This window comes from Pleurodeles waltl, chromosome 5, assembly GCF_031143425.1.
Source record: "Pleurodeles waltl isolate 20211129_DDA chromosome 5, aPleWal1.hap1.20221129, whole genome shotgun sequence".
NCBI lineage: Eukaryota > Metazoa > Chordata > Amphibia > Caudata > Salamandridae > Pleurodeles > Pleurodeles waltl.
Genome location: NC_090444.1, coordinates 497,395,239 through 497,418,320, shown reverse-complemented (window position 1 = coordinate 497,418,320; position 23,082 = coordinate 497,395,239).

Here is a 23,082-nt window from a genome sequence, read left to right as displayed (position 1 = left end):
ATGGGTACAATTATGGTACACATGTATAAAAGAAAACAGACTTTGGGCCCTGGCTCAGCTGTTACCTATTGAAACCTAGCAAACTTCTACAATAAAAAAAAGACACCTAGGAAAATCCAGAATAGGGTGAAGCATGGATCCCATGAGGTTTTTATAATCAAAATGCCAACAATGCCTTGCAAAAATTAGGCATTTTCCTTACATTTCTGTGATGAAAACAATCAGAACCTGCATTTTATTTAATCAAAAATATATATTATTGCCTTACAGTGGGCTTCCTTCTCCCCCCGGGGGGAACACCCTATTTACTTGGGGGGCATGGCCTTGCCCATGCCAGACAGCAAACCCCTCTATATTTGAAAAAAAAACTTTGTTTAGCATCTAGTGGGCTTTCACTCCCTCCAGGGGAGACAGATTTGGGGTAATTACCCTAATCTACCCAAAGGGAGAAGAAAGATTGTTGCCCTCTTCAGTTGGGATTGGGGGATAACTATGCCCAAAGTGGGCATGGGTATGCCTCAAACTCAACTAAAGATTGCAACAACCTCATCCTTAAAATGCTAATTCCCTTGTGTCTAGTGGGTTTTCTGCCCCCCATGGGGGGTAGATCTGGGGTAATTACCACCATCTGCCCCTTGGGGGGAGAAAGACTGTGTCCCCATTTATTTGAGATGGGGGCATGGCCATGCCCCTGCTGGGCAGCTACCATCCTTCTTATTTTTAAATAATTTCCCAGCATCTAGTAATTACATCCATCTGCCTCCTACGGGGGACAGAAAGATTATGGGGGTTATTAGGACCCTGGCGGCCGGCGGGACACTGGCAGTAACACCGCCAACAGGCTGGCGGTGTTCCGCCAGTGTATTATGACCGTGGTGCCATACCACTGGCCCCTCCACTTGACCGCCAGGCTTCTGCCAGGCAGTCATAATCCCCAACCGTCAGCCTGTCCATGGTGTTAAACACCACCATGGAAAGGCTGGCGTTAAGGGGGACTTGGGTTGCCCCTGGGGACCCCTGCACTGCCCATGCACTTGCCACAGCCCCATTGCGCATTTCACTGCCTGAATTTCGGGCAGTGAAATGTGCGACAGGTACTGCTGCACCTGCTGCATGTCAACAGCGTAACTTGACCCAATGGTAGGTCGCTCCCCCTGCCGCTGCAGCTCCTCCAGCTCCTCCAGGTTCCTGAGACCCACCTCGCAGTAAGTACCCCCCACCTCCCAGCCCCTCGCCCTGCCCCGCGCTACTCACCCTCTCTCCTGCTCCTGCTTATTTTCTCCTTTTCTTCTTCTCTGTTCTTCCTCCTCGCTCCTCTTCTGTAATCTTCTTCTGTACTCTTCTTTTCCCTGTCTTCTCTCTTCTTCTGTGTGCTTCTCTGCCTCTCCTGTCGCCTCTCTTCATCTTCATCTTCTTCTGTGGTCTTCTGCCTGTCTTCTGCCTTCTGTTCTTCGTCTTCTGTATCTTCATCTGTGATCTTCTGCTCTTCTTTGATCTTCTGCTCTTCTGTGATCTTCTGGTCTCCTGTTCTTCTGTTCTTCTGTTCTTCCGGTCTTCTGTTCTTCTGTTCTTCTGTTCTTCTGTTCTTCCGGTCTTCTGTTCGTCTGTTCTTCTGTTCTTCTGTTCTTCCGGTCTTCTGTTCTTCTGTCTTCTGTCTTCTATCTTCTGTCTTCGGCTCTTCTGCCTCCTCCGTCTTCTTCTCCCCGCGCCTGCCCTCCTGCTCCTGCCTCATCCACCTCCCTCACTCGCCTCCCCCTCTCTATCATCCCTATCTACCCCGTTCGCTATCTACCTCCCTCACTCCTCCTATCTACCTATCTCGCTATCTATCTATCTCACTATCTAACTCCCTCACTCTCCACCTCCTCCTATCTACCTATTTCTCTATCTATCTATTTCTCTATCTATTTATTTCTCTATCTATCAATTTTTTCTATCTATCTATTTCTCTATCTCTCCCCCCTTCCCGCCACCCCCTCTATTACCTATCTTCCTATCCTCTCACTCTACCTCTCACCCTCACCCACCTCTACAACCCCCCCTCCCCTATCTTCACAACCCTACTCCTATCTCTCTCCCTAATCTCCTAAACCTCCTAACACTCACCCCCCTCCACCCTTAAATCCCCCTCCCCCAGCTCTTCTCGCTCTACCGGTCCCCCCCTCCCTCGTGCTTTCCCGCCGCGACCTCCTGCACGCCCCTGCCCCCCAGCTCCCATTCGCCCCCAGCTGACCCCTCCTACCTCATATGGGAGCCGCTGGCGCACTGAAGGCGCGCCAGATGCATGCCCGTCTGCGCCCGTCCGCGCCTGGCCCGTGCCCAGCGCCACTACCCCTGGTCCCCAGCTCTCCCAAGCCCCGCTGATCCGCTACGACCCCACCACCCTCCACACCCTCAACCCAGGGCGCACCAACACCTGCTTCCAAGCTCACCCCAAACGCACCCATGGACCCTTCGCCTGCAACTCCTGCAAACTCATTTTCCACCACGCAACTACCACGACCACAAGCCCACGCGCCATCAACCACCTCAAGTGCATCCTGGTCAACGCTCGTTCCGTCCACAAGCACGCCGTTGAACTCTGGGACCTCCTGGACTCCACAGCACCGGACGTCGCCTTCATCATGGAGACCTGGATGAACGCCTCCTCTGCTCCAGACATCGCCACGCCAATCCCGAAGGCTACAAGATCTCCAGAAAAGACCACACCAACCAAATAGGAGGAGGTATCGCCATCGTCTTCAAAGACTCCATCAGCGTCACCACCTCCACCGAAGACACCCCTCTCGCCGCTGAACACCTGCATTTTCAGATTCGCACCGACCCCAGGACCACCCTCAGAGGATCCCTCGTCTACCGTCCTCCCGGACCGCACGCCCCTTTCAGCGACGCCATCGCCGACTTCATCTCCCCGCACGCCCTCGCCTCGCCGGACTACATCCTTCTAGGCGACCTCAACTTCCATCTGGAACAAAACAACGACCCCAACACCACCACCCTGCTCGACAACCTCGCCAACCTCGGCCTCAAGCAACTGGTGAACACCGCCACCCACATCGCCGGACACACGCTTGACCCTATCTTCTCCGCCAGCAAACACGTCTTCTTCAGCCACACCTCCGCTCTACACTGGACCGACCACAGCTGTGTACATTTCACATTCCGACGCGAGACCCGTCACCTCTGCACTCAACCCATCCCTCGTTGACAGTGGAGCAAAATCCCCGAAGAGCAACTCTTCTCCGCACTCGCCGCCAACCAACCCACCCTCACCACCGACCCCAGCGACGCAGCCCTCAGCCTCACGAACTGGATCTCCAACTGCGCAGACAACCTTGCTCCCCTCAAACGCACGCATCGACAGGCCAACACCAAAAAACCTCTCTGGTTCTCTGACACCCTCAAAGAATCGAAGAAAACTTGTCGCGCCCTCGAGAAGGCCTGGCGCAAGGACCACACCGCTGACAACATGACCGCCCTCAAGAACGCTACCCGCGAACACCACCACCTGATCCGCGCTGCCAAAAGGAACTTTTTTACCGACAGACTGGACAAAAACAGCCACAACAGCGGAGAACTTTTTAGCATCATCAAGGAGTTCTCCAACCCCAACGCCAACGCCGTCACGCCCTCACAAGATCTGTGCAACTCCCTCGCCACCTTCTTCCATCGCAAGATCAGCGACCTCCACGACAACTTCGGACACCAGACCCAACCAAGCATCACCGAACCCACACCTCCGACCATCACTCTCAACGACTGGACCCACATCAACACTGAAGAAACCAAAACCACCATGAACTCGATCCACTCCGGCGCTCCATCGGACCCCTGCCCTCACTTCATCTTCAATAAAGCCGACGACATCATCGCCCCGCACCTCCAGGCCCTCATCAACTCCTCTTTTTCTTCTGCTACCTTCCCCGAATGCTGGAAACACGCCGAAGTCAACGCACTAGTAAAGAAACTTACAGCTGACCCGAGCGACCTGAAAAACTTCCACCCCATCTCGCTCCTCCCCTTCCCCGCCAAGGTAATAGAGAAGACCGTCAACAAACAGCTGACCACCTTCCTAGAAGACAACAACCTGCTCGACCCTTCACAAACCGGATTCCGAACCAACCACAGCACTGAAACCGCCCTCATCTCAGTCACAGACGACATCAGAACCCTGATGGACAACGGTGAAACAGTCGCCCTCATCCTCCTCGACCTCTTAGCTGCCTTCGACACCGTCTGTCACCACACCCTAATCACCCGCCTCCGCTCCACCGGGATCCAAGGCCAGGCCCTGGACTGGATCGCCTCCTTCCTCTCAAACCGATCCCAAAGAGTCTACCTCCCTCCGTTTCGCTCAGACCCCACCGAGATCATCTGCGGCGTACCTCAAGGGTCATTGCTCAGCCCGACATTTTTCAATGTCTACATGAGCCCCCTCACCGACATCGTACGCAAGCACGACATCATCATCACCTCCTACGCCGACGACACCCAACTTATACTCTCCCTCACCAAGGACCCCGCCAGCGCCAAGACCAACCAACAAGAGGGCATGAAGGACGTCGCAGATTGGATGAGGCTCAGCCGCCTAAAACTGAACTCTGACAAAATGGAAGTCCTCATCCTCGGCAACACCCCGTCCGCTTGGGACGACTCCTGGTGGCCCACGGCCCTCGGCACCGCACCAACCCCCGCAGACCACGCCCGCAACCTCGGCTTCATCTTGGACCCTCTTCTCACCATGACCAAGCAAGTCAATGCCGTGTCCTCCACCTGCTTCCTGACCCTCCGCATGCTCCGCAAGATCTTCAGCTGGATCCCTGCCGACACTAGAAAAACCGTGACCCACGCCCTCGTCACGAGCCGCCTGGACTACGGCAACACCCTCTATGCTGGGACCACCGCCAAGCTCCAAAAACGCCTGCAACATATTCAAAACGCCTCGGCCCGCCTCATCCTCGACGTACCCCACAACAGCCACATCTCCGCACACCTGAGACACCTGCATTGGCTCCCAGTCAGCAAAAGGATCACCTTCCGACTTCTCACCCACGCACACAAAGCCCTCCACAACAAGGGACCCGATTACCTCAACCGTCGCCTCAGCTTCTACGCCCCCACCCGTCTCCTCGCGCTCGCTGCCGTCCCTCGCATCTGCCGCTCCACTGCGGGTGGGAGGTCCTTCTCCTTCCTGGCAGCCAAGACCTGGAACTCCCTCCCCACCAGCCTCAGGACCACCCAGGACCACTCCGCATTCCGGAGACTCCTAAAAACCTGGCTTTTCGAGCAGCAGTAACCCCCCCCCACCCTTTTTCCCTAGCGCCTTGAGACCCGCACAGGTGAGTAGCGCGCTTTATAAATGTTAATGATTTGATTTGATTTGATTTGAACATTGCCGCTGGCTCTATTATGAGCCAGCTGCAATGTTGATGTGACTTTTCCACTGGGCCAGCGGACAGAAACGCTATTTCCGTCCGCTGGCCCAATGGAAATGCCAAAATAGGAAGCCACCAATACTGCCAGGCGGTATTGTGGTGCCCGCGGCTTCGGTGGTCTTTTTGCAAGACTGCCGAAGTCATAATGAGGGCCTATATCCCTGTTTATTTGGGCGGGGTCATTGCCATGGTAATAGTGGGCACTCCTCATCCCACTTTTTTAAAGAAAACAATTCTCATGCCTAGTGGGCTTTCTGCCTTCTGGGTGCGGATTTGGTGGTAATAACCCCCATCTGCCCCTCAGAGGGGGCAGAAAGACTGTATTCTCATTTATTTGGAGTGGGGACACTGAAATTCCATGGTGGCTCTCCCCCAGTCCTCTTTGTATAAAAAATAATAATTCTCTGACATTCAGTGGGCTTCCTGCCAGCCCAGGGGGCTGATCGAGGGTAATAATCCCCATTCACACCCAGGAGGAGCGGAAAGACTGTGGGCCTGATTACAACTTTGTAGGAAAGTGTTAATCTGTCCCAAATGTGACGGATATACCACCTACTGTATTACGAGTCCATTTCCCAGGTGTCTAGTGGGCAGATCGGGGTTAATAACACCCATTTGCCTCCCAGAGAATCAGAAAGACTGTCTTCTAATTTTTTTGTTGCAGCAACATTTCTATGCCAATGCTGGGCAGCTCCCACCCCTAAAATATGATACACTAAAGAATCCCTGGTGCCTAATAGGCTTTTTGCCCTCCCCAGGGAGCATATCTAGGGTTATTGCCCCCATCCCCTCCCAAGGGACTAGAAAGAAATGCCTCTCCAATTAGAATCAGTGCTCAGCGGGCTGAAATACCCCCAATCACTAGCAATAGACCCCTGAGCACTGAATCAGTGAAAGCAATATAAGCCCATTGGCTCATTTTACTTTCACTTTTACTACAGTTATGTTACTGCACCCTGTGCGCCAATCCTCATTGAGGTAAAAAAAAAAATAATCAAACTGCTCAGGAAGCTGTTCCCCAGCAGCCTAATTAAAAAAAAAAAAAAAAAAAAGATAAATGGCTCCCAGAGTCAGAGGGTCCATTAGACACCTCCCATGTCGGCCAGTGGCTGACACGTGCAGTGAATAGGTATTGTGGGTGTTGGCCATTGGCTGACAGTCACACTTATAGGGTTCAGCTCATTTCTCATAGACACAGGGAGAGAAACACTGCTCTTCCTTACCATATTGGCCCTAATTATTGGGTCAGAAGGAAGGTTCATCAATCTTGAATGGAGGGAATTATCAACCAGTGTCCTAACTCCTTGCACATGATATTCCTATTGACTTGTTTACATTATGGTGTACTGTCCACAATCACAATGAAGCACCTTTGAAGTTAAAAGTACAAGAACTCCACCATTATCAAGAGCTGAACATGTTTTATGGATTCACTTTAGCTTTGTGTGCTCAGTATTGACACTTTTCCCCATGCCTGATGCTCACATTTTATTGGGTATTCAGCCTTTGGAGACATTCTAGCACTTTCAGGAGTACTTGTAATATTCTCCATTTCCAGTTAAATGGTTTTCTCTTCTGTAGTCCAATATTCTGAAAAATTACACCTGCAAACCTCCAGATCATTTTATGGCAGTCTTTAATTGGATCCATAAAAATATCCTCAAGCTGAATTGAGGTAAGTTAGAGATTTTGGTCTTAGGGGATTCTTTCCCCAGGCGCATAAAAAGTCTCTGACAGGCAGGATTAGGGCAACCCCCCCATCAAGGCACAAGTGTTAAAGAAGTAGATATAAAATGTGATAAAGACTTATCCTTTCAGCCACAGATACGGGCCCTGAGGGTGACCTGCTTCACCTTGTTTAAACTCTCAAATGATTGCCCATGCACCTACACACACAAATTGTCCATGCCCTTATGATAGCCATCTTGGCTATGCTAATGTGCTGTAACTAGGGGCCCCAGAAATTGTGCTTGATTTATAGTTTGGCAGATAGGTTACTGCATCACAAACATAACGGATATCCCATCCAACGTATTATTATGATTACCATAGGAAAATATGGAATTGTAATATGGTGGACAGGATACCAGTCATGTTTGTGACGGATTAACACCCTCTGCCAAACTCTAAATCAGGCATAAACTACTTAATAGACTTCAATTGTTGCAAATAGAAGCTGCATGGCTAATAATGAATGGATTGCAGGCGCTGCACTGGCTTCCCATCATACAATGGGTCAAATTGAAAGCCTTAGTGCTTATTTTTCAAACTCTTCATAAAAAAAGTCTTAGCTCTCTTCAGGACTGAGTTAAGGTGTATACGCCATCTAGGGCACTTAGATCTGCTATCTAGTATTCATTATGCATCTCTTGGGTCTGTTAAGTTGGATTAGGCAGAATATCTTTCTCTGGGAGGCCCTCTAGGATCTGGAATGCTTTGCCAAAGCAAGTGTGGGAGAGAAAACCTGAATTGGCTTTCAGAAAGAACCATAGGACTTCTCGCTTTGGAGAGCTTAGAAGAATGTCCAATACCTGAATGGCTTAGCACCAGGATACTCCCCTCAACAGCAGCTGTTGGCGCTCTATACAAACTTAGTTCATTCATCGATCATCTTTTGCCTTTCATTAAGTAAATAATGACTAGGTTGGTAGCAACAGAGTTCCTAGCTGTTTAGGCAAACAATATATTTTAACTAAATTAGAACATTTCTGTGATTTGGTGGTTGAGACGGCACATCCTAAGGACATGAAATTCTCCATTTCTACTGCATTTTTAGGTAGGACAAGAAGGTTGCTTGCCACTTGCCAGAATCCCTGTCAGCGGGCCACGTGGCACCAAGGGGCTAATGGGCCCAACCGAGGTGGTTGAGGTCTTTTACTCCTGATATCCTGGGGCTACTATGGGTCATAAGCAACGTGACCAAGCACCCCTTCTGCAAGTTGACACTCAGTGGAAACTCTGGATGAGCAGTAAAAGGCTCCCTCTGTGGGGATTGTAGATAAATATAAGTAAATGCAACTCATAATTCAAAGTGCACACAGTATGAAAAATAAATCCACGCCCAATCGAATCCTAACTTTAACAAGAAAAAGAAGTATTTTATTTTTTAACTCTGCACACTCAAAGGAATAACAGTACTCATATGCAATAACATATTGCCCTTCAGGTTGAAGTTCTAGTAGTTGTCAGGCAAATTCCTATCCCATCCTCTAGCTTGTAACATGTTTAGGGTTATTCCTCATTCACTGTTGGCTGCATCTATGGAATTCATACTAGTAGGCTATACTCAAGTGTTACCCTTTGACTCCTTAGCTATTGGTCAAAAGTGTCTATGGTGCCACAGCACCTTCAGCAGAGAATCCCCCGGGGCCCATAGGCCCAGTTCAAGCTTTACCTGCCACCTGCAGCACGGAAGCATCTGGCAATACATCAGGTGTCCTGAGATTGGGCACTAACGAGTTCAGATCATACTTGGAGAAGTCAGGCTGCTGTTGGCATATGTAGCAAAATCTGGAGGGCACAGGCCCACTCTCCAGCGTAGCAGGGCCAAGTCTCCCAAGTGATCTGCACAGCTTCCAGCTCACAAAGGTGTGATAAGTCAATTTCTCTCCAGCAGGGGAATTCAATCCGTCGGCTCCTGACTGGAGTCCCACAAGGGTGCATCATTTTCCTTGGCACCCTCCTGGTTCCCAGAGGTCAGTCAAGTCGGATTTCATAGTACAATTAAACCCGCTGGTCACAGCTTTACTCCAGTCCTGAGGTTTTTACACCTGATAGCCTCTCCAAGCACACACTGTTGTTGTAGTATCTCCAAATGCAATGTTGACTCCTCTGTTGCAATCACCCACACCACAGCACCCCCCTGACATATGGGGCCTTTACTAAGGCATTCTTGAGTCCTGGTATGCTGGTCACACAATTACTTCAATGGTGGGCCTACTTTAATGGTGTGCCCGTCTGGTATATGGGGTCACATCAACAAGGCTGTGTGGGCTTGGCGCACACCATTTGATACTTGGCTCAGTCTATGGCAGTCCTCTTCTGGTAAACTGGGTCACCAAAACAATCCTGCACACGGGCTACAGCACATCCCAAATCCTCACCATTTGCACAAGGAGTTTTCATGGTAGGGCTCCCCACTGGATCCTGCTTCCTCACAGGATGCACTGTTCTTGGAAGAAGGCCGACACTGGTGCTCCTGTGCTCCTGTGCTCCAGAGCATGTGATCCTATCTGTGGGTGATGCCCCCTCTCCCTCCAGGAAGGCTAACAGGACTTGGCCCCCAGTCCAGGTCACAGGCAGATGTAATGCAGAGCTTACTCTCCTCACGCAGTCTGTCTGACTGGCTGGCAGATAGAAAATCTAAGGGATCCAACCTCCCCTTCTTATAGTCCTTTTCCAGACACCAAATGTGGTTTAGGGACTGAGCCTTTGAAGCTTTGTTTTGGAGTCCTGCTTCTTTTGAAGTATGCATTTCTACTTTTCTTCTTTCCTCCTCAAATGATGTCTGTCAAAGCAGGCAAGAATCCAAAGCTGATTGTCCCACTACACAATTCATGGGAGTGACCAGCGTTCACACCTGGATGTAACCCATGGTGATATTTACATCAAAAGGTTACTTCCAGACCCCCAGCATTTCTCTTCATGATTTCCTTAACAGTCCATCTCCCTCCCTAAGATATGTCCAGGTCTCTTCTTTGTTAGCCATCTCTGACTCAAAGAGCAGTCTTTTGATGTGTAAAGGGAGTCTCTTCCTTTCCCCTCTAGTGTGTGCCTCACTGGGATCACAGGAATGCAGCAATACACAAATCTGTCTCATCAGACAGACCTGGAGTTCCCAAAATAGGAATCAGGGTCCTGCATATTGTACACCATTGCAGGCACACTTACTCATTGTACATTCAAGCATAATTACTGTTGGGCACTGCTAGCTCCATGAATGGTACACATGCATTAGGAACACTCAGCCCCTCATTATGAGTCTGGCGGTCCTGGGACCGCCAGACTCGCGGTGGAGGTCAGACCGCTGCCAAATCAGCGGCCTGGCCTCCCTATTATGACCCTGGTGGAGCTGCCACGGTCCGACTGCCGGCACTGCCAATCAACAGCCTGGCGGTGCTGCCAATCCTAACCCACCAGGGCAGCACTGCCCTCCGGCTTATGAGTCCCCTCTCTGCCAGCTTTTGCATGGCGGTTCCACTGCAATGCAAAGACTGGCCGAGACTGCGTGCCGGGGGGGCCCATTGGTGCCCCTGCACTGCCCATGCACTTGGCATGGCCTTTTTAGGGACCACCATGGACAGCGCTGTTGTGCTTTTCTCTGCCCGAATTAGGGGCAGTGAAAAGCACGACAGGTGCTGTCACACCCAATCACCGATACATTGCTTCCAGCTCATAATCAAGCCGGTGTCAATGTTGTGGTCTGTTTCCTGCTGGGCCAGTGGGCGGAAAACCAGAGTGGTGGTTTTCCATCCATAAGAGTTTGGCGGGAGGCTTCCACCACCCACCAAATTCAAAATGAGGCCCTCAGTCTGCGTGCACTGTTCAGAACTGAAGCTTTTCTATATTTAACCAGGGTGTGCCATTTCCAAACACACAGACTGTCAGCAAACACACTCGCCATGTTCACCCTGCACAACACTTCACCCTTCATGTATTGTATTTCATGCAACAAACAATTATCTAGCACAGGCTTTCATTGAGCACATACTGCACAACACTACATATGTCATGTAATGTATTCCTCACAGGCATACACACACCCAAAACAAGCAATACCCACATATGCTCTGAACATTGCTGCAATTTCCATGTAATGTTCCCCTCACAAGCACACGTAGATTGAGCATAGAGCCAGTACTCCTCGCTGTGCAGCACTCCACATCTACCTGATGTAGGCCAAGGGTGAGTTAAGCACACAACAGCGAAACATGTAAACAAGGTGAGTGAGCCTTTAGGCCTCACTCCAGTGACATGGAGGTAAAAGGACCTGTTCACTACTACTGATTACTTCATGGGTTATTGCACCACCAGTCTTGCACTGCTTAACACCCAGTGAAGGCTGTAGCCTTCTACGACTATGAGGGTAGCACTTTGTGCAGCCTTTCCAGTCCATCAAACCAGCAGTCCTTGAGAAAGGTCTTTTTCATTGGGCATATGCATGATTTGTGTTCACCTATGACAAAAATAGGCATTAGGGATCCAGGCAACAGTACAGTTGAGCAGTCAGAGCAGAGGTACACATCTCTTGCCATGCAAAGAACATTTCTGTTCCAATACCACTGATGTTTCTCAGGAGGAAACCTGCAGTGCCTTACTGAATTTAATGTTAAGATTTGAAAAACTGGGAGGACAAGGGATCCTCTAATCAAAGCTGTAAATGAACAGAATTAGTTCATACAATGGATAATGCAAAGAGAATAAGGTAGAAGAAGGAAAAATAAAATAACTTTTTCTTCTCCCTCTACTGTAAAAAAGCTGGTCACTGTCTTTGAGAAAGTACATGTATCTCCAAAGTCGATATGTGGATTGATACAGAAATTCCCTAGCTCTGTGATAACAGCAATCAAATCATTACGTTTTACACCAGAGGCCATGAAATGGCACTCCGACCTCTCAGATTGCAGTGTCCCATGAATGCATGCTGAGCAAGGTTAATCAAGCTACAGGTAGTGCTAATGTTGAATTTTGGAGCACTAAGCAATTTTATCAAATGATGTCTGTTCAAAAAATTCCCATTTGGGCAAAGGGAAAAGTCTTTATGAAAATCTTCTTGGTGACGGTATAGGCACTTCTAAATCTACTAGCCACTGCCTTTGTTATTACCTGGTGTCTGATTGTAGCAGAAGCTAACATGCCTCTTGTTTGGTGGCATTGTTCTTTTATTGCTTAGATTTCACCTTGCAGGCCAGAATACCTTTCCCAAAAAATGAAGTGTAAGACATAGAACTAGCTATCTTTTCATTTCAGTATTAACAGAAAAATTAAGGGCTTAACATGTTTTTGTAAACAGTGAAACCACTAGCCTTTTCTGCTTTAAGGGGTCAGGTGGCATGACATTGACCATTTAATAGTTTAACAACCAGGGTAGGGATTGTCTTCCGTATAAAACAGTCGTAGTATGATGCACCTTGCTTGTCATCATGAATATCAGTTGAAAATAGGTTGTAAATCTCATGAGGTGTTTTTTTCTAAATGAAGCTGGAAGAACAAATCTTTTGTGTGCCCGCAAGCCAGTGGATCATACTCCAAGGCAGGATTTGACTGACATTGCACAATGGTGGGATCACGGGTTACATTGAATGCTTATACTGGGCTCTGTCATCAGCCAAAAGGTGAAAACCTGAATATACATGTAAGTCTTGTAACAGTAGAATCAATAGCACAAATACGAACTTTTAAAGATACGTAATGCTAAGGATATTATTTAATTACATATAAAAAAAGGCCAGGAAAAGTGTTGGGCAGTAGTTATTTTGCATTAAAGACAAAAATATCCTATTGCAACAGATGATTAATAATAGATGATAGATGCTTACTATGCCTGTGCATGAACTTGCGTAGAGATATTTATTTTTAAGTAGACTATGCAGCAGTTGATGGTAGCATATTGTGACACAACGATAAAAATCACATCTTCAGGTGTAACGATCATCTCAGACTATGAATGTTGTCTTTTGAAATTGAAAGGGGATACACATTCTGAGTAGCTTTCAGATGCATTGCGGCATCACAAGGAATACTAAACAAGTTTTGAGTCTTCAGGAATGCATGCAACATTTTCCTCTAGGACTCACTGAACGTCATTTAAAGAGAAGTCTAAAATAGAAGTAGAGGACTGAACCTATTCCCTTATCCAGTAGAGAACTGTTTACCCGTCACACATGTTTTATTACAGGTGGTAATATGCTGGTAATAAATAGGCATCTTTGTGTAAATTTTGGCTTCTGCAAAATTCTCGAAAGTACCTGAAATTTCGCATGACACAATTGTGCATAATGTTTTCATACAGGAGATTTGTTTGTGCAGAAAATATATTACCAAATCACATTTTCTTGAACCAGTGTGCTTGCCTGAAAAAGTGACCTGATTCTCTATGAAATCCTAATTTTGTAAAGTTTTTATTATGTTCTTAAATAAATGTCAGCATGAAAAAATGCCATTTAACCCACCCTTAGTAATAGAACTATCTGAAGAGAATTCAGAGAATTTAATATTCTCAAAGGAATTTCATCTTTTGATTTTTAATTTTAATTTTAGTGTAAATTCCCCAGCCTTCCTTCCTCAACTATTTTAACCCGCACAGTGCAATTGAGCTAAATTTTTGAATGATTGTGCTACCCTTCTATAGGGAGAATTTCCAAGCCACACATGGCAGGAGTGGCAAATGATAATGTTAGTGGTAATAAGCCCACAAATCTACATGAGGGTTTTAAAACATTGTCTAAACTCCACCTGTTTCCAGATTTCTGAACATTATTTATATAACATGACCAAATTTGAAGCAATTTGTTGTCTTTCCATAGTGCAAGGAATTTCTGTTGAGGTCTGTATGAAAGTAGCCTCTTTCGAGCATGGCCTGTTTGTGAGTGTGTGTCAGTGTGTTTTTACTGTGTCACAGGATCCTGCTAGCCAGGACCCCAGTGCTCATAAATAAAAACCAATATGTCAGTGTGTTTTGCCTGTCTCACTGGGATCCTGCTAGCCAGGACCCCAGTGCTCATAGTTTGTGGCCTGTGTAGTGTCTAACTGTGTAACTGAGGCTCTGCTAATCAGACCCGCAGTTCTTATGCTCTCTCTTTAAGTTTGTCACTGTAGGCCAGTGACTTCATTTGCCAATTTCTATTGGCATACTGGACCCCCCTTATAAGTCCCTAGTATATGGTACCCAGTTAGCCAGGACATTGGGGTTCCAGGAGATCCATATGGGCTGCATAAGGAGCTCAGACAAAACCTTACACAGGACTGCCATTGCAGCCTGTGTGAAATAGTGCACACACTATTTCACAGCCATTTCCACTGTACTTAAGTAACTTATAAGTCACCTATATGTCTAACCTTCACTTGCTGAAGGTTAGGTGCAAAGTTACTAAGTGTGAGGGCACTAGCAAAGGTGCCCCCACATAGTTAAGGGCCATTTCCCCAGACTTTGTGAGTGGGGGGACACCATTACACGCGTGCACTACTTACAGGTCAATACCTATCTGTAATTTCACAATGGTAACTCTGAATACAGCCATGTAACATGTCTAAGTTCATGGAATTGTCCCTCCATTCCAAATCTGGTATTGGGTGCCAATTCCATGCATCCTGGGGGCTCCACCATGGACCTCCAGTACTGCCAAACCAGCTCTCTGAGGCTTGCACTGCAGCTACAGCTGCTGCCACCTCACAGACAGGGTTCTGCCCCCCTTGGGTCTGGGCACCCCAGTCCCAGGAAGGCAGAACAAAGCATTTCCTCTGAGAGCAGGGTGTTACACCCTCTCCCTTTGGAAATAGGTGTTACAGGCTGGGGAGGGGTTGCCTCCCCCAGCCTCTGAAAATGCTTTGAAGGGCACAGATGGTGCCCTCCTTGCATAAACCAGTCTACACCGGTTCAGGGACCCCTTCTCCCCTGCTTTGGTGGGAAACTGGACAAAGGAAAGGGAGGTGACCACTCCCCTGTGCATCACCACCCCAGGGGTGGTGCCCAGAGCTCCTCCAGTGTGTCCCAGACTTCAGCCATCTTGCTTTGCAAGGTGTGGGGGCACTCTGGAGGGCTCTGAGTGGCCAGTGCCAGCAGGTGACGTCAGAGACCCCTCCTGATAGGTCCATCCCTGATAAGGTAGCCAATCCCCCTTTCAGGGCTATTTAGGGTCTCTCCTGAGGGTTCTCTCGAGATTCTGCTTGCACGTTTCCTTCAGGAATACTCTGCAACAACTTCAGCATCCTCTGACCTCGGATCAACCACAGCCTGCTCCAAGAAACCCTGTAACTGCAACAGAGTGTCTACAACAGACACTTTTCTTCAGCAACCTCAGCTCCAAGTCAGCAACTGCAACAGTTTTCACGGTGTGCACGCTCTGGGGACTCTCTGTCTTCATCCTGCACCAGAAGAACCAAAGAAATCTCCCGTGGAGTGACAGAATCACTCCCCTGCTCCAAGCAGGCACCTTCCAAGGTGACGACCAGTACCCTGGGACTTCTCTCACGGCAACAAGCGTGCTCTTAAGGGCACAGAGGGTGGACATCATCGACACAGACTGTTCTGAGGTCCTGCTGACGCAATTTGAAGGAGGTAAGACCTTGCCTTTCCCGAGAATGACGGTACCCCTGTGTTTTGTGTCTTCTTCGCCTCCTGAGGCCTCTGTGAACTCTTTGAAAAATTCCTTAGTGCACAGCCTGGCCCAGGTCCCCAGCACTGTCACGATGCTCAACTCGCTGAGTTGTTCTCCGGCGGCGTGGGATCTTCTTTTGTTGTACTGCCTCAACTCCATTTTGCACCTCCTTTGAACCCAGATCCTGCAGCTTCTGGGGGTGCTGGCTGGCATCCTGAGGGCTCTCTAAAGTGCTGAGTGGCCCCTCGTCCTCCTCACACAGAGTTGAGGCCCCCAGGCCCCTCCTGGGTCCATCCAGTGCCATTTTGATAAAAGAAAACACTTTTGCCATAGCCAAGGCTTGTTTGCGTGTTCCAACACAAAATCTCGTCTGCAACGATCTTCACGCCGTGGTACATCTTTTGCATCATGCATGAACCAGCTGGCATCTTCCTAGGGTGCATTTCTGCAGTCTTCTACTAACCGGGGACTCTTCTTTTGTACCCTCTTCTGGGTTGGCCGGGGCTCCTGTCCTTCTTGGAACTTCTTTTGACTTCTGGATTTGGGCCCCTTCATTTGTAGGTCTTCAGGTCCAATAATCCAGCAGTTGTTCTTTGCAGACTTGGTTGGCATTGCAAAATCCCCAAAACTAGGTGTAGTGTGTCCTAAGGAAACTTGCAGTACTTTACTCCTGCTTTTCTGGTCTCTGGGGTGGGGTAATTTACTTACCTTTTTTTGTGTTGCCTCTAGACCTGTTTTCTCCCATTGCATTCTATAGGATTTCTTACTGTTTGCATTGTTCTATGACTATTTACTTGTCTAATTTTGGTGTCTAGTGTATATATTGTGTATAATACTTACCTCCAGAAGGAGTATTGTCTCAAAGATATTTTTGGTACTGTGTCACCCAAATAAATACCTTTATTTTTGGTAACACTGAGTATTGTCTTTATTTGCGTATAAGTACTGTGTAACTATAGGTGGTATTGCATGAGCTTTGCATGTCTCCTGGTTCACTCTAAGCTGCTCTGCTATAGCTACCTCTATCAGCCTAAACTGCTAGAACACTATTACATTCACTAACAAGGAGTAACTGGACCTGGTGTAAGGTGTAAGTACCCAAGGTACCAACTACAAACTAGGCCAGCCTCCTACAAGGTCCCTCCATTTTTTACTGTCTGCTTTTGTTTAGCATTCTGTAAGCTTGGTGACTACTCAGCAGTAGTAAAGCTCTAGGGCTTTACACTTAAACGTGCACTGAGTAATTAATATTCACTGTTTGCCCTATTCACCTTCCCTATTTATCAATTGTGGCAGGTGTGGTAAATGAACCCATGGCATGGAAGGCTAATGGTCTATATATTCTGCAGTATTGACCACCCCCAAGTATGACTAAATAATATATCTGCCACGAGATCCATTGTGAGCTTTATGTGGTTTGTAGTTTAAAGGCAATGAAGTAACACATAGCAAGGAAACTTGTCTTCTTCATGTAGGAGAACACATTTTGTTATATTATTATGTCACCTCCGAAGTGTACCTTGTAAGATCCACAAGACAAGGTGCCTAATGTATGAAAAAAGTGTTGTGTCTTACTATATATTTAAAACAAGCCCATTTAAACTGATGTAAAGAGTTAAAAGTAATTTCACTGTTTAGGTTCAGCTTCATTTATACATTTATACATGGATAGTTAAAACTGATTTTAGATACCGTGAGTGGAAAAGTAACTTCATAAACATGTACTTTAGGCATCCTGAGCTAGATTTGGCTTAAAACATTTCAGACACTCATTACTCTTACGGAGATAACATACAAATTCTTGGCTTAGGAAGTTAAACACCCTTACTCAAAAGAACATTCCCTACCTGTGGATGAATGAAGGACATGGTGGTGTTAAGTGCTGACCATGTAGCAGGGATGAACTATCTGATAGTGAAAAGAAGCAATTGGCAGAACAAAGGGCAGCTTTAGCACTTCTTTGTTTGACTTGGAAATGGCATGGAGCTGGAGAGCTTTTTGTATTCATGGCCAGGGCCCTCTCAGACAGACCGTCTCCAGTCACAGAAGGAGAGAGAACCATGTTTGACCCTTTCAGGTAACAAAAGTTCTTATCTAAAAACAGTGGTGATCTCCAGATTGGACTATGAACAAAACAACCCTTTTCAGCCTCTCTAGTTCTAAGCTGGCCCTTCTAATGGCTTCCATGAACTCTGCTGCGAGAGTCATCAAAGTATCCAATGAAACAACCACATCACTCCTGAATTATCTAAACTGCCTCCCATTAGAGGCAAGAATACAGCTAAAAAATGCCTGCATGACACAAAAAGTCCTTCACTTCAATACACCAAGGTACCTGAGAGAAAAATCAGAGCTTTTTGGCAGCTGCAGATCTTCTAGAAGCACCAGAATCTTATTGTTGACATCTCAGAAATTCAACAAATAGAAAACATTCAACCATATTGAATTGCCTCGAGAATATGTAACTTCCTGCCCCTTTAAATCAGACTAATCCCATCAACTGCATCATTTGAAAAAGAAGTCAAAAAGCTTCTGTAGAATAGATGTTACAAATAAACAAGGTAACCCAATATTCCCCACAGAACTGGGTAATCTTAACTGTAAAGCACAAAATGTTCATGGAGGAATCGTTTGCATACAAATATTTCACCAATATTAAATACTATTAATGTTGTAATCAAGGTTAATTACAACATTAATAGTATTTAATATTGCTGAAAATATTCTGTTGAATAGATGTCAGCCCCAGAGCACTTGCTCTTCTCTATGAATACTGATATGATACAGTGGCCACTTCCATGGTATTTACTTCCTTGCTTTGACCTTTTATTCTAGCTATTGGCCTTCTACCTTCTGATGCACCTTGTTATGTTCACAAATATCTTGGCCGTATAATCTACCTGTTGCCTCTTACTTGAAACTTCTAAAGTACTCTGATACGCTTTAGGGTCAAGTCCATGCTATTTAAAATGTTATAAATAAATACAAAAAATAGATTCCAGTTTAAAGCTGGAGAAAGTCCAGCATCACACATGGCTAATGCTGATACCACAACACCCTGCCAGAGAATATAATGAAGGTAAGAAATTTAGAATTGACAACAAAAGACAAATATATCGTAATGTTGAAGAATGTATCTATTGAATTAGTTAACAATGCAATGCTGGAATTCATCAGTTATAATTATCTCAAGTAGCTATAACTCATGCCCTAAAGTAACTATAACTCGCACTCCCACCAGCCATATTTTGCATCATTTGAAATGTTATAGTGATGTTATCAATGGTGTAAAGAACATGTCAGGAATGATGTAATATGTGAGGTAATTAGCTGTTCATGGTGAGGGCTGTCATTTCTGTTTATATATGAAGATACAGCAGACATATACTAGTAGCAAATTAACTTTGTGAATAGCAAGCAATCTAAAACGTACTCAAAAGTGTACATTTATCTTTGTGAATCAGGCCTCTGTTCCATGTAAGGAGAATGCGCTATCATATACAGAGTTCTCTTCCTCGAATGTGGGACAATGACTCTGCATTCAAGGCAGAAATCTCCTTCTTCCACAACAAACAAGAAATGGCATATAGGAAGAAGAAATTGGCCTTTTTTAAACAATTCTGAGCTATCATTTCTTTATCATTTACACAACTGCATGGTACTCCATCTAATGTTCCTTGCATTATTTCTTCTCCTACATTGACTATGAGATTTGATGAGAATCATCACCCTTTTTTGAACCTTAATTCAAAATCAACAAGGGGAGTGGTCAACAAGTACCTTCAACTCTATGTAGGTGCAGAGACCCAGCTGAGCAGTGCAGCATGGGTGTGGTGTGGAAGCTCTGCTGTAAGTGCTGGGGGGACCTTTGTCGCTGGGCCACTCTTAAGGCCCTGCACATTATAGCCTTGTCCTTCCAGCCACATTCCTTGTACCCCCATAAGATACTGGAGGGTCCAGATAGTTGCCTAGATGATCCTCAGTGCTTAGCTTGAACAGTTTAAGCAGGAGAGAAACAGTATGTGTATATTATTAGGAATAATCATTTGATTGCACATGTGTTTTGAGAGTGGTGTTCTGTTTTGAGTTCACTAGGAGTTTTTTTATAATCTTCCATGTTAGATTTCACAAGTGTTCTTGCGGTATGAATGATTTGAAAGATAAACTTTGCTAACATGTATGTTTATTGTTAGATATATTTGGATTGACTAATCTTGGCATAATAGAAATGCATTTCAAAAAGTCTTAAATTTCAGTTCTATTTTCATTTATGTGATGCTGACATTGTGCACCTTTGCCTTACTACAGAACCCACACATAATTGCTACATCCACCCATCAATTGTTAACAAGCAAAGTATTTGTTTCAAAACATACACAGCAGTTCATATCCTTAACATTCTTTGTAATGTTTTATTGCCTTTTTTAATACTCTCTCCACTTTAATTAGCAATGCGAGGTACGTATTAAAAACCAAAAGTTTCAACATTTTATAGTGGAATATTCACAGAAATAAGCTCTCCTCCTTTGAATTATTGATTCCTCCAATGTTTTCTCAGTTTTCTTGTTTACCTATTTATAGTTACCAACTTAAGAATATGAAAGCAGAGGGTAGTGAGTCATTTGGTAAAGACTCCAAAATATAAACATATGTTCCCTTTTAACAAAAAATATGTAGATATAACTTATTTCCCCAATGAATTCAAAACCCCAGGCATGAATCGACATTAAAGGCAGGCACAAATACTTTCTACCACTAATGAAAAGGAGAAAGCAACAACAAGAAGGATCACTGCTCCTGCTTGTAGAGTAGCAAGGTTTGTCACCAAAAGACACTAGGTGATGTCTGAAGAGCCTACTGGGGGTGGTTGCAAGGGGACCACCAGCCAGCAGGTGTAACATATTGGGTCTCCTTCTAGCTATGAACAAGATCGACCTGTGGTGTCCCATGGGCAGTCCCTACTTTATCTGGGCCTGCACCCAAACCCTCTGTATCGCTATTGGCCCCCATTCTATCAGACTTTTCACCTGCACCCCCTGCCCAGGTATAATCTCCTCCTCTAAGTGCCTCTTCAAAACAACTAGAATTGAGGGACATTTCTACCCTGAAATCCCACACGGATCTTGTGCAGCCCACTCGCTTCACCCTTAATATGTGTCATCAGCTGCTTTCAAGGAGGCAATTAGACCAACAAGAGAGAATTAGAATGCAATCTATCTTGACACCCGGGACTTAATTGCTGAGGTCAGGAAACACTGAGAGACAGTCACTGATCAGATTCAAACATTATATGGCCCTAACACGTCCTTATTAGAAGGTCTAAAGTTGGGTCTGCCTCTCCACCCCAGCATATCTCTTTTTGTACCATCTTCCAGTTTGTTTGTGATCCCTGGTTCCCCTGCTATCCCTATGTGTAGTGCTTCCAATGGGGTGTCTAGTCCTGCCACGGCCAGCCATTTCATATTTGAGGATGACATCAATGTTGTTGTGGTCTTAGAAGAAACCAAGGATGGCCAGGAATGTTCCACCACAAACCAGGAACATAATACCTCAACCCATTTGGCTTGGGGCAATGACTTTTTGAACATGGGGCAGTAGGCTGTTGCTTTAGGACTTCTTTGGACTATGGACGTGGTATCTCTCCCTTTGCAAATAGACTGCTTTCCGTGACAATTCAGAAAATGTTTTTATTATTTGCCGACTCTCCTCCAAGTTTGCACTTCCCTAATGATTAAAGTTTCATTCATTGTTCCCTATACCCAAGGACAGATTTTCATTCCTCCTAAGTATAGTTTGTCATTGTAATAAGGTAAAAGCTAATGTTTAACAATTGACAAACATCTAAAATTCACAAGATAAAGTATACTGACCGAACTGTAACTTGCATCCCAGCCAGGCACTCCTTATGACCTCACATTTCTCATGACACGTTAAATGTCTTCATTCATGGTATAACTGATGACATCACAAAATACATCATTGATGACTGCTAATAAAATCATACAACCACTGTAACACTGTCCTAGAGGTTTCACAACTTGAAGTAATTCAATACCATCCATCTGTGGACAATTTTCCATTTACATTATTGGGTTTACCCTCTTTAAGAGTTCAGATGACCTGCAATTGTAAATCATGAGGTTGACAGGTATACATTTGCCCCTGTAAAGCCACTTTCTGTCAGGACTTATGGACTTATGCTGAGATGGGCATAATATCATACAACCCTATAGTCCATCTTATAAATACAGTATGAGATAAAGCACATCTAAGTGGGACACCCCTGTGTCAACATTATTAAACAATCTGCAGTGTGTGAAATTTTAGCGAAGATCGGGAAATAAACAGCACAGCATATAGAATGTTTCTATTCCATTGTATTACAACTCTTTAATATGAGCACTTGCCTAAATATCCACTGGTTGAAAATGAATTGTCAACAGCAGCTTTGGCTGTTCTCACAAATTGTTTATAACAGGCTTTGGCTTTAGATCATAATCTGCTGTCAAACATACCATTGCAACCAACATCAGGTGCACTTAGCCTTTACTAGTATAACATGAAGTACTTCTTCCACCTCAAACATTACTGATTTGTAAACAGGAAAACATATAACTGTTCATTTTCAGTTTCACATGCTGACAGGACATAGTTTATTTTAATGCTACTGACCCACACATGCACATTCATTTTATCTTTTCTGTATATGACTTGGTGTTATTACTGATGTCATCAGTGATGGATAAAAAGGTGGCGTTTGACATGTCCTCAGTGATGCAATCAATTATGTTATGTTATGTTATGTTAGGCGTATTTATATAGCGCCTAACTGCCCAAAGGCCTTGTAGCGCTTCTCATGCCATCGCGGAGATGAACTATTTCTATTCGTTGAAGAATTTAGATTTTAAATAACCATGTTTTCAGGTCCTTCCTAAAGGAAGTTTCTTGTGAATTAGATCTTATACTGAAAGGCAGGTTATTCCACAGCACCGCACCTTGATATGACAGTGATCTTCCTCCCCATCTTGCTTTCTTAACTGACGGTACTATGATCAGGTTAGCTGATGAGGATCTGAGTGGCCTAGCTGGAATATAGATCTTTGCAGTGTTTTAAGCAGTTCAGGACCCTTGTTAAAAATGGCCCTGTGAATATGACATAGGGCCTTAAACTGAATCCTCTCTGCAACAGGGAGCCAGTGTAAGGATACGATTCCTGCTCGTATAGAGTATTGTTTAGGAATGTTTAAAAGTAAGCGTGCCGCAGCATTCTGTACTCTTTGTAGTCTTTGGATAACAAATTTAGGTGATCCTATAAACAAGGCGTTGCCATA